Source organism: Myxine glutinosa, chromosome 8, assembly GCF_964187855.1.
Source record: "Myxine glutinosa chromosome 8, kmMyxGlut1.1, whole genome shotgun sequence".
In the NCBI taxonomy this organism is placed as follows: domain Eukaryota; kingdom Metazoa; phylum Chordata; class Myxini; order Myxiniformes; family Myxinidae; genus Myxine; species Myxine glutinosa.
The window spans coordinates 33,888,971-33,901,499 of record NC_136268.1 but is presented as its reverse complement, the minus strand read 5'-3'; the positions used below and the strand labels follow the sequence as shown (position 1 = coordinate 33,901,499).

Here is a 12,529-nt window from a genome sequence, read left to right as displayed (position 1 = left end):
CAACGCCGCCAGGACCGACAAACAGCATTTGCCAATCGGCAAGTAAACACCGACGTCATCCGAACATTCCCGAACAGAGATTAGACTCCGCCCCCCGATGACTCGGAACGAGGAGGCCACGCCTGGGCCTTCGTGATTGGTGGAGGCGCGATGGGATGTTGAGTAGTGCTCGGTGATTTGTCAGAGTGTGACGTCAGCAATCGAACATTCAAAAGCTGAAAGGAAAAACACACAGTCTCGCCATCTCTCTCTCTCTCTCTCTCTCTCTCTCTCTCTCTCTCTCTCTCTCTCTCTCTCTCTCTCTCTTTCTCTCTGTCTCTCTCTCTCTCTCTCTCTCTCTCTCTCTCTCTCTCTCTCTCTCTCTCTCTCTCTCTCTCTCTCTCTCTCTCTCTCTCTCTCTGTGTGTGTCCTGGCTGCGTGGTGGACGGTCGCTCCTCTCGTGTGCACTCGTTCAGAGAACCTTCGGAGCATTGTGGACTTTTAAAACATTGGAGGCGGGGGTATTGTTGGACTGTAGTGTCTTCGGGGGAGCTGGGGCCACGTTGCGCTTGGCGGTGGAAGTGAGGAAGGGCTGGTTGAGTGCTTGCTCACACCTGGGCGTTTTCTGACGCGCGGGTTCGGCGCCATTATCGGGGCGTGTCCCACACAAACTGCTACACCTGCAGCAATGACCAATGCGCCCTCAACACACTTTGGGGCCAGAGCTGAGGGTCAGCCCTACAGTTAGGGAAGTTATTTTAATTTATCTTTCCCCCTTGTTTGTATGAATCTGAGTGGAGACGTCTGAAATTAGGAAATAGTTTTTACCTCACATTCATTTTAATTGCTTGCATTATTTTCATTAAATCATTATTTGTTGACTTTCAATTACTTGTATTGTTTCATTTCTTTGTTCTGTGGGTTCGGATTAACCCTGTGTGTTCCAGATCAGGTAAGGCTTCGGACTTTCCCGCACGTGTGAAAAGATAATCCCGCCAAGGTTGGAAGTACGCCTCGGAGTTAAAGCTCATTTTAGCTATCCGTCTGAGGCCGGTCTTCATCGGCCGGTCTTCAATATTACAGTATTGATAGAATACTTACCCTGCGCATTCAACTTGGTGTGAACCAACTCTTCTGTTTTTGAAGGGTTTTTTTTCTTTGATCCAATATGGCTGCCACACCACGTGAGTGATTCCATCATAAATGTATATTCTCTAATATAATTGTTGTGTAGATCATGCTCAAGAAATTTCATACTGATCAGACTAAGTGTTGTACTCGTCGAATTATGACGTCATAATTAAGGCACCAATAACGTCATCGTTAACAACACTTATTTCACATGATTGCGCCTGTACCATGTGACCTATGATGTCATAATTAACTTAATATTCTACCGGAGGAGGTGCTCCTATGGTCAAAATTTTGTGTCCATCGGACGAACAGTTGCAGAGAAATTTTCTTTTTCATACTGATCCGGTCTAATCCCGGTCCCGGGATTCCGGTCTAATCGCTGAATTAACGCCAGGGGGGTTGACCCAGCCTGTCATCCTTCCGAGGTCGGCTAATTGAGTACCAGTTCACTGGTAATTCCCTGCTTGTCGTTAAAGGCGGCAAAAAGGGTTGGCGTCAGGAAGGGCATCCGGCCGTAAAACATTGCTTCAAAAAGGGGACCGAAAAACAACAACAACCACAGTTCCCGAAAAAGGCCAACCCCCGCTTGCGGGGAAAAATGGCCTCTAAAGGTGGTTTTTATACTGATCAGATCAAGGGTTGAACTTGTCGAAATATGACGTCATAATGAAGGCACCGATAACATAATCATTAATGTCTTATTCACAATGTAGTGTAGCAGCATAGCAAACCTGTTGTGCATTTTGTGATACAAGCACCAAATTTGGCACAAATGTACATTAATATGTTGCGAACATTTTCAGATATTGGGCCACTTGAAATTCCGTAATTTTTTTTTTCAAATTTTTTCAAATTTCGTAATTTCAAATTTTTCGGGTGACACCGTCACAATTTCGGTCTTCGAGGCCGGCCGATATAGTGGGGCGGCTTAGCCCAAATATTCAAAAGAATTGTGCATTTTGTGATACAAGCACCAAATTTGGCACAAATGTACATTAATATGTTGCGAACATTGTGTGGTCAGCAATGAAGACGAGAGTCTGAATTACATGTATGCAAAAGACCTTGTGAACCAGTGAAGCAAATACACGGGTAAGCATGAATTAAATCTAGGGCATGATATAATTTCCATGATGTTTACCTCTACACTCAATGGTGGAAGGAGGTAATGTTTTGATCCCAGCTTGTCTGTATGTCTGTTTGTCTGTTAGTCCACAAAATTCCAGACAAAGCTTGTAGTAGTTGTAGTGGTAGTGGTGATAACAGAAATTGTTATATAGAACTGAACTTATATTATTATTATATGCAGAAAATAACTTCATTTCTATATGCCCTGCAGTGGACAGGTTAATTGGTTTATGCACTGAAGGGGTCACCCTGGTGTGCACTGCTGTGTTCTGCCTCACTGAGTTGTTCAGGTATGATGTACTCAGCACAAGCTTCCGGTCGGCCCGGAGGTGGGGGTGCGGGGCCTGTCACGGAACGTCAAAACAAACGGCCTGCCGGGGCCGCCCAAAAGTCGGGCGTGAGGGGCGCGTCCACTAATGGAACGCCTCTCGCTTCCCAGATCGAGGGCCACGTGGTCAGGAGAACCTCGTCCCTTCCGGTCACACTTTGCCTATCGGCCGGCCTCGAAGACCGAAATTGTGACGGTGTCACCCGAAAAATTTGAAATTACGAAATTTGAAAAAATTTGAAAAAAAAAATTACGGAATTTCAAGTGGCCCAATATCTGAAAATGTTCGCAACATATTAATGTACATTTGTGCCAAATTTGGTGCTTGTATCACAAAATGCACAATTCTTTTGAATGTTTGGGCTAAGCCGCCCCACTAATGGGGAGTACTTGACAATGAGCCTTGTTTAAATTTTCCATTGAGCAGTTTCAGAGATATAGAGATGTAACTTTTTCCCAAGATGGCGTCCGTACCACGTGACCCGTGGCATCATAATTATGAATAAGAAAACATCTACAGGCCGAGGCGCTCCGATGGTAAAATTTAGTGGAAATCGGACCAACGGTTGCCGAGAAAATTAGTTTTTAAAATGCAGACACACACGTATGTACGCCACACGTACGCAACCGAATGCCTAACCCTATTTTTTGCTTCGGGAGCGCAGGTATTTTTAACACACACATACTAATTGGGGATCATTTAATATCACATTTCACATAGCTACATTTTTCAAGAGAGATTTTTAAAAATCGAATAAAATCGAACTTTTTTTTTTTGTCTAAAACACTCAACACTCACTGATGAATCTCTGAAAGTTTGATAAAGATCTGTTCAGACACACACAGGCAAAGGGCTCTCTTATAGTACAGATAAAGTGACATCCCTTTTCTTTCATACATTGTCGGCATAAGACCTTATGCACAAATGTAACTGTTTCAAATTGCATATGGGACCTATGAATTGAGTGACGTCACAATAGTTGGCCAAATCACATCCTGTGTGACCTCTGATCAAATATATTACAGTATATCTTTCATTTCCACTTTGAAGGAGCTGAAGTCTGCACACAGATGTCAAGAGCACAATGATGTTGGAGATTTTTACCCTCGCCAGATGAGTGGGTATTGCATTTAAGTCCGTTTGTTACTTGGGAAAAAAAAAAACTTTTTTTTTTTTTGCAAGTATGTTGATCACTCCGGTTTGTGTATTTGTGTGTTTGTGTGTTTGTCTGTCCGCTAACTTATACTTGCCTACAGGTCACAATTTGAAACAGATCTTCACGAAACTACACCAAATGGTAGAGTTCATGGTCCGAGAAAATCCTATATATTTTTGAGGTAAAAAGGTCAAAAGGTCAACATACGCCAAAGGGCAACCACTTTTTTTTTGGAATTGCTAAAATCATCAATTTTAATCCAATTGACTTGAAATTTGAATAGGATTTACATATCAGCTTAATGAATTCAACCACCAACTACTTTTGAGATCGGCATAGGCCAAAAGGTCAACATAGGCCAAAGATCAACCACTTTTTTCAAATTTCTAAAATCCTCAATTTTAATCCGATTGACTTGAAATTTGAATGGGATTTACATATCAGCAAACTCAATTTAACCACCAACTATTTTGACATCAGCATTGGCCAAAAGGTCAACAACAATTTCAAATTTCTAAAATCCTCCATTTTCATCCGATTCACTTGAGATTTACACATCAGTGAACTGAATTTAACCAACTATTTTTGAGATCAGCATAGGCCAAAAGGTCAAAATAAGCCAAAGGTCAATCACTTATTTCATATTTGTAAAAGCCTCAATTTTCATCTGATTGACTTGAAATTTGAATTGGATTTTTATATCAGCTAACTGAATTCAAATACCAATTATTTGTGAGGTCAAAAGGATGCTTTACTGAGTGCCATTCTGCTTTGTTCTCTTTTGCCAAGTGTCGCTCTATGAGTGATTTTTCATTTGTTTGTTTGTCTGTCAGTTTGTTTGTTTTGTCTGTTTGTTTGTTCACACAGAATCAATATGATTTTCTCTGCAACCGTTGGTCCGATTGACAGGAAGTTTTCACCATAGATGCAAACCCACCTGCAGAATTTTTTTATGATAATTATGACGTCATATGTCACGTGGTTCGGCTGCCATCTTGGAAAAAACGAAAAACTTTGCACCTCCATATCTCCGAAAGCGCTGAATAGAAAAAATTTAGACGTAGCTCATTGTAAAGAACTCTCCATGGGGAATAAAATATGTCAATGATGATTTCATACTGTCATATGTGCCTCCATTATGACGTCATACTTCGACAAGTACAAAACTTAATCCGATCAAGATGAAATTTCTTGAGCATAATCTAGGAATAAATTAGTGGATAAAAAAAGATGACGTCATCGGTCACGTGGTTCGGCCGCCATATTTGTTTTAACACAAAAGCCTTAAAAACCAATGAAAACACATCCTGGCGAGGGTTTGCACTCTCTGATTGCTCTTTTTCTTGTTGGTTTTGCTTTTTCAACATGTCTTGTGGAATATTCTTGAAATAACATATTCAGTGAAAATATTTTCATCAACTTGTTGACTTTGCATCATGCTGGGGCAACCTTGTTCGTAACCTCATTAAATGACACCAATTATTCCACCTTGAATGAATCATCCTTATATTCAGTTGGCTCTTAACATTAATTGGAAGAGAATAAACGTTCTGGAAATCATTCAAATTGGAGGATTAGTGAGTGATTGATTGAGTTATTTTTGTTTCATTCCTTTCCAACTTTCTAACCTTCATTTCTTGGTTCTTCCGGCCCAGTCGACAGAATGTGGCGGATATTCTCAATCAAAGATGCAGATATTCTCGATAATCAAGGAATTTCAGAAGTGAAGTCACTCATACTCTTGGGTAACATTTCAAAGTTGGCCTCCAAAGGCAGTCGCTAACTGGGCATCCATCCTCTTGATACACCTGAACTATTATCCACCTACAAGGCCTTCATCCGCAGCCTCATGGAGTACTGCTCTCCCATCCGGACTGGCTTTCACCCCTCACAACTTGCCCAGCTTGATATTGTGGAAACCAAGGCCTTCAATATCGCTGGAAAGTCCCGCAACGAAGCCGAGTCTATCGGTCTTTCACCTTCCCATCGCACACGGGTCAGTGGGCTCTCTGTCTCTCTGTCTCTCTGTCTCTCTGTCTCTCTGTCTCTCTCCCTGTCTTCTGCCACCTCCTTTCTGGTCTTGCACTCTCTACTCTTTCCATGCTTTGATCCCCTAAAGGTTTCTGCAGGGCACACATTGTCCACCATCAACCCCCTTCTGGTGAAACTACCTAAATCCAGGATCACTGTTCACCTCCACCCCTTCATTCCTCTTTTTCCCACCTGTGGAACCAACTTCCATATTCATTTCAATCTCATTCTTCCCTCCAGGTCCTCAAGACAGCTGTTCACCACCATCTCAGATAATCCCCAATCCAAAACCATGATCTGTTCTACCCTTGTTAACCTACCACACCCACCCAAAATTTGTCTTCCTTCGAAATTTACAGTTTTCCCTCCTGAGAGTTTCCTTCTGTATCCATATTGTCAACTCCATGCATCCTTTTCTGAACGCATTTACCTTCCCACACCCATTGTTTGTCCAAGTCTCCCTCTATCTTGGCCTTCAACTCTGCTGTCGGTGTTTCCCCCCTCTATCTGCTCTTCCTTTTGTCCTGTTACTTCCTGATCCCTTCAGTGTACGAGCCCTGACTGTATAGAAAAAACTGCAGGTTCAGGATGGCCTGAAGTTACTTTACCCCTCCCCGGTAAAGCATTCGTCCTCAAACTCTTTTAATATCCAGGTTTGATTGTGCAGTACAGTACTCACAATAATTAATCACTCACTGAGTATGTATGTGCTCCATAATTCTCCTTGCACCATTTAATTTGTCGACAAGTCCTCTTAGACATCTTATGAGTCACCTGTGCTAAAGTGGCCACGCCTGCAGCACGCAAAACACCGTTGATCCCTGTTTGTCAACACTTTTTCCTTGATGAAGCCCCACAAAGAGTCCTCCCACGTCAGTGAGCCAGTGTTGCTGCATTCCATGGTTGGGAAGGGTGGAGGGGAAGTGGGAGACATATGTATCATGGGTAAAGTGACTTTCAGGCCATCCTGTAGATGGGAAGAGGTAGGTAAAAACATCATGGGTAGGGATGCAGGGTCACCTGAATTGGGTTGTGCATTGCTAACCGGAATGGAATGAGTGGGATTGAATAAACTAAGGAAGAAGGATCCTTCTCTATCCTTCATAACAACTCGCTCTCCAGAGACACCATCAACACCATTTTTGCTGATTAAAAAAAACTCTTCTTTATCTTATGTTCAGTTTTGTGTTCGTATGTCCGTCATCTTTGGAAGTTACTGGAAGCTTCGAGCAGAGTCATCAGCATCATTTCCCAGGACCAGTCCTGGTGCTGCTTTTCCCATCAGCTGTGCTGCTGATATATTAGGGCAGGGATTTTTGGGATCTGGCCAGAGTATGACTTCCCCACTCTTTGTTGATTAAAGGACACCATGGAATATTTAACATTCACTAACTGATGCGAGCACGTTGTTTCCCAGCTTAAAATCCATCCGAGGGAGGGCGAACTTTGTGATGCAATGCTCGACCTGCGAAGGACCAATCCGACAGTTTATAGTCGGATCGGGATTCGAACCCAGCCGAGACAGCCGAAAGGTAAGTGCGCTATCTCTGCACCACACTGTTGGGATGTAGTCAAAATCGAACTTTCGCAAGTACATTCGTTTACTCAGTATGTTTGTTTGTCTGTTTGCTTTTTTGTCTGTGCATCAATCACCTAGAGGTTGCAATTCTAGAGCGGTTTTCATGAGGCATAGACACCTGGTAAAGCTCGTCAAAAGCTAGAAGCCAATTGGTTTTGAGGTCAAAAGGTCAAGGTCACAAAATCTTCAATTTTCATCCGATTTACTTGAAATTTGAACTGGGTTTGTGTGGTGAAAATCAAAGATGTCCACATCGACTCCAATTCAGAGTTTTAATCCACTTGAATTCAACACATCGACAGAAAAGTATAAAACACTATTAAGCAAGCATTCTCAACCATTATGAGACAATGACAAGTACACGGCATATTTGTTTCATCATTCTTACCAAACTTGAAGCCAGACAATGCAGAAATGAATCCCTTCCTCCCAACAGGTGGTTTTATAGACAGTGAGCAGACGCGTGTGGACGGGTCATGGAACTGCATCTTTAATGAGTGGTCAGGGAGGAGGGGCACTGCTCGGAGATGTATTCCTTAGTTTCATATCAGTTTTCACATCGGATCACTGAAGCCTATAGTTTGAGGTCAAAAGTCAAGGTCACAAAATCGGCAATTTTCATCCGATTTGCTTGAAATTTGAACAGGGTTTGCATATCGAGTCACTGAATCATATACTTTGGGGTCAAAGGTCAAGGTCACAAGATCAATTTTCATCCACTTTACTTGAAGCTTGAACAAAATTAGCATATTGGGTCATGGAAGCCGATGGTTTGAGGTCAAAGGTCAAGGTCACAATTCATTTTCATCCCAATTACTGGAAGTTTGAACAAAATTTGCATCTCAGGTTACAGACGCCTATTGTTGGAGGTCAAAAGGTCAAAGATCAAGATCAAATAAAGTCGCCAATTTCTATCCTATTGACTTGAAATTTGAGCAGGATTTGCATATCAGGTCACTGAATTGGTTCACCAAAAATCAGAGTGATGGATGTATCTGTTTTGACATGTCAATGGTGTCCACGACAACAATTTCACCCTATTATATTCAAATGGGCCTTTTAAAATTTATTATTAAAATACCTCAGTGATTTTTCAAGATATTAAATTGAAACTAACACAGCGTATTTGTTGATATTGTCGTGCGAATCCCTCAAGGTTAACACCAGGGAGCGCGGAAGACCGAACGGATTTAACGGAGGCGACGATCAAACCGGATTTTGCTATCAACGGAAGAAGGGCGGGAAGAAGAAGGGAAGATGAAGAGGCGGGAGCGCTTACCTATTGAGGGAATGAACTCGAACGAAAATGCAGGGTAAAATGTACAAAAAGAACACGTTTATTCCGGAACCCGAGAACAAGGAACGTGACGGTAAATAAATAATGATCCTAAGTTGGGATCCCACACACCTCACTTCAAATACGCCACACAGGAATGAATTACGAAAGGAAATGTCTCGTCGTGTAATGTTATGTGGGGTGCGGCCTTATCTGTCCATAGTGCAATGTCCACTGTCCAACACGGCTCCGAGCTCCGGCGCGAAGAATCCTTTCGTCCGCTTCGCCCATGCGCTCCAGGCTCCTCGTTGACCGCCCACGAGGTCCGTGCACCACTCCAAGCTCCAGAAGCACTGAGCACTGCTCCAAGCACCACGAGCGAAGCGTCAGCACGAAGAAGAGAAGCGCAGAGACCAGCGAAGAAGAACGGCAAAAAGGGAGAGAGAGCAAGAGAGACACAGTGTCGTGCAGCAAAAGAGTCCGGTGAAGAACCACGGCAAAAAGGGAGAGAGAGCAAGAGAGACACAATGTCGTGCAGCCCAAGAGACCAGCGAAGAACCCAAGAGCAAGAGAGACACAATGTCGTGCAGCCCAAGAGACCAGCGAAGAACCCAAGAGAGCTCAGAGAGCAGAGAGAGAGCTGCTAAAATGTCATGCAGCGTGCCCTTTTATGACCTCCCATCCACTCTCCTCCAATGTTCCCTTTCACTGGCGCCCTCTCATTGGCCGAGTGCCTCCCACCTGGTATTGCTCGCCCCTCTCCCTGCCCAGTCAACAGTCCTCATGGGCGTGGCTCCCAGCCATGCCACGAGGCTGGCTGCTAGGCCAGCTGGTGGCGTGGCTGGCTGCGGCCCCATCGGCGGCGCCCCGTCCTGGCTTTCTGCCTGTTTGTCTTCCACAGTCTTCGTAAGGGAAGGGAACAAATTACTGTGTGCATTAAAGGACCTATCTAAGTGTTTATTGGAGTGCGTTGTCATAAGGGACAAAGGAATGATTTCCAGGTCTGACACATAGGGGTTTATCTTAGTCCCTACACTATTTAACACCCGAACATCCTTGTATGTTCACAGGTATACTCTTATCCCGACAAACTGCCTAAAACACAGAACTTATTACAAGGGAGAATCCTTATCGCGACAGTCGAATACCTACCTATACAGATCTACCTGGCTCTAGATATTCCTTTACCCCCCAGACATAACAATATGTAGAGAATATGTGAGTAGGATCTGATCAAAATTAGTCAAAAATCAAGGTCAAGTCAAATCATGGTCAAGGTCAAGGCAATCCAGAACATGTAAAACACCTATGAGCAAGGGCCACTTAGAAAATGTAATGACGAGCCAAATGTGTTATGTATGTGTAACATTCAAACATGTAAAAAAACACTTGATAGGCAAAATTTTCGAAACAGAAAAATTGCTGTTTTAATGGCAATTATTGTTTATTTGGATTTTTCAAGTATCGTGCTGTGCACGACATCTTTCGTATTCGACTGTTTGTTTGTTGATCGCCGCTCCTTTCCTATTCCATTTCCAGGCGCTGCATGACGTCATCGCCGGGCATCAAAGCTGATATTTGGACACGAAAAGGACCAAGTGACCCGACTGGGCATCCTCTGTTGTGCGAAGTCCTTCCTTGGCACACCTGAGCTCCTCACTACATACAAGGCTTTCATCCGCAGTTTGATGTAGTACTGCTCTCCCCTTTGGGCTGTTGCTCCTGCCTCACACCTCGCTCAGCTTCACGCTGTTGAAACCAAAGCTTTCAGAATCATTGGAATCTCCCGTGACGAAGTTCATTCTGAGGGTCTTCCACTCACTCACCGCAGGCAGGTTGGTGGTCTTTCTGTCTTTTACCTTCTCCTCTCTGGCCTTGCTCCCCCAGCTCTCTCTGGGCTCTGTCCCCCAAATACCCCTACAGGTCGCACAAGATCTGCCAGCAACCCTATTATGGTTAAACTGCTGAAATCAAGACTCTCTGCTCACCTTCACTCTTTCATTACTCTTTTCTCCCACCTCTGGAACAAACTCCCTCACTCTCTGCAGGCCCATTCCTCCCTCCAAGTCTTTAAAACAGCTGTTCACCACCAACTCTTATCTTCCCCCATCCAAAACCTTGATCTTTTCTAACCCCGTTAATTAACCCCAGATTCACTTTTTTGAAATACCGACTTCTTTCCTTGAAGTCCTAGCAGTGTCCACGTGTTTTTTTTTTTACCTCTCCCACCCACCCCCCCCCCCCCCCCCCTTTCCATCCGTCAACCCCCAAGCCCTCTCCCTTCCACAGATCTCCCGATGTCCCTGTTCTATACTGTTGTACTTGTGTGCTTCCCTGTCTCTCCCCATCTTGTCTTCCGCTCCCTTTATTGTATGTTTTATGTGTCAGTTTGTTTTTTGAATGATTAATGTTCGCTCTTACACGAGCCTCGATCTTGTATACAAAACAACAACAAAAAAAGGGATTTGGCTGTAAAGGGTATTTTTGATTTATAGATTAATCAATTAATCAATTAATTCTTTAATTTTTGATTAATTATTTAATTAATTTTCAAATAGTTACAGATTCGGATGAAACAGTAATGGTTTGGCTGTGCTGTTAGCCAAATGATTTAAGAAATTAATTATTTTATCATTATTATTTATTTATTTTCATTATTAATCACTTATTTATTTTCTTTCTCATCTGGGCAATATCTCAGGCACCTTTTGAGCTAGGAAGCTGATATTCAGACATGACAGTGACCAAGTGATTTGGCTATGAAGGATATTTTTGATTTATTGATTAATAAATTAATCGATTAATTATTTATTGATCAATCGATTAATTATTTAATTATTTCGATTAGCTGTGTATTTATTTAATTATTTTTTTCAAAATTACAGATTCGGATAAAACACTGGTGGTTTAGGTATGCTATTCCCCAATTGATTAAGAAATTAATTATTTTGCGATTATTATTTATTTATTTTAATTAAGCAATTAATGAATTAATTAATCAATTATTGTACACTGCTCCCTCCAAATCCGTCTCCATGTGCTGCATGATGATGTTGCCGGGCGCCGAAGGCCACTAGCCGGTGTGAGATGACTAGCCGAATGAGAGAGACAACTAGCCGCTGTGAGACCACTAGCCGAATGAGAGAGACCACTAGCCAGCGTGAGACCACTAGCCGAATGAGAGAGACCACTAGCCGAATGAGAGAGCACTAGCCGAATGAGAGACCACTAGCCGAATGAGAGAGACCACTAGCCGAATGAGAGAGACCACTAGCCGAATGAGAGAGACCACTAGCCGAATGAGAGAGACCACTAGCCGAATGAGAGAGACCACTAGCCGAATGAGAGAGACCACTAGCCGAATGGGAGAGACCACTAGCCGAATGAGAGACCACTAGCCGGTGTGATACCAATAGCTGAATGAGAGAGACCACTAGCCGAATGAGAGACCACTAGCCGAATGAGAGAGACCACTAGCCGGCGTGAGACCACTAGCCGAATGAGAGAGACCACAAGCCGGTGTGAGACCACTAGCCGAATGAAAGAGACCACTAGCCGAATGAGAGAGACCACTAGCCGAATGAGAGAGACCACTAGTCGGTGTGAGACCACTAGCCGAATGAGAGAGACCACTAGCCGAATGAGAGAGACCACTAGCCGAATGAGAGAGACCACTAGCCGAATGAGAGAGACCACTAGCCAAATGAGAGAGACCACAAGCCGAATGAGAGAGACCACGAGCCGAATGAGAGAGACCACGAGCCGAATGAGAGAGACCACTAGCCGAATGAGAGAGACCACTAGCCGAATGAGAGAGACCACTAGCCGAATGAGAGAGACCACTAGCCAAATGAGAGAGACCACTAGCCGAATGAGAGAGACCACTAGCCGAATGGGAGAGACCACTAGCCGAATGA

At 43.4% G+C, this 12,529-nt stretch overlaps 1 long non-coding RNA gene across 1 annotated transcript in view; it reads left to right on the top strand.

The window, feature by feature from the left end:
• LOC137432400 (uncharacterized) overlaps positions 1-10,476 on the top strand; it is a 45,422-nt gene extending 34,946 nt beyond the window's left edge. The window contains exons 2-3 of the long non-coding RNA XR_010985489.2: positions 7,175-7,289; positions 10,152-10,476. This is a non-coding gene — a long non-coding RNA (uncharacterized LOC137432400). The remainder of the gene's footprint in view (positions 1-7,174; positions 7,290-10,151) is intronic.
• Positions 10,477-12,529: the final 2,053 nt, after the last annotated feature.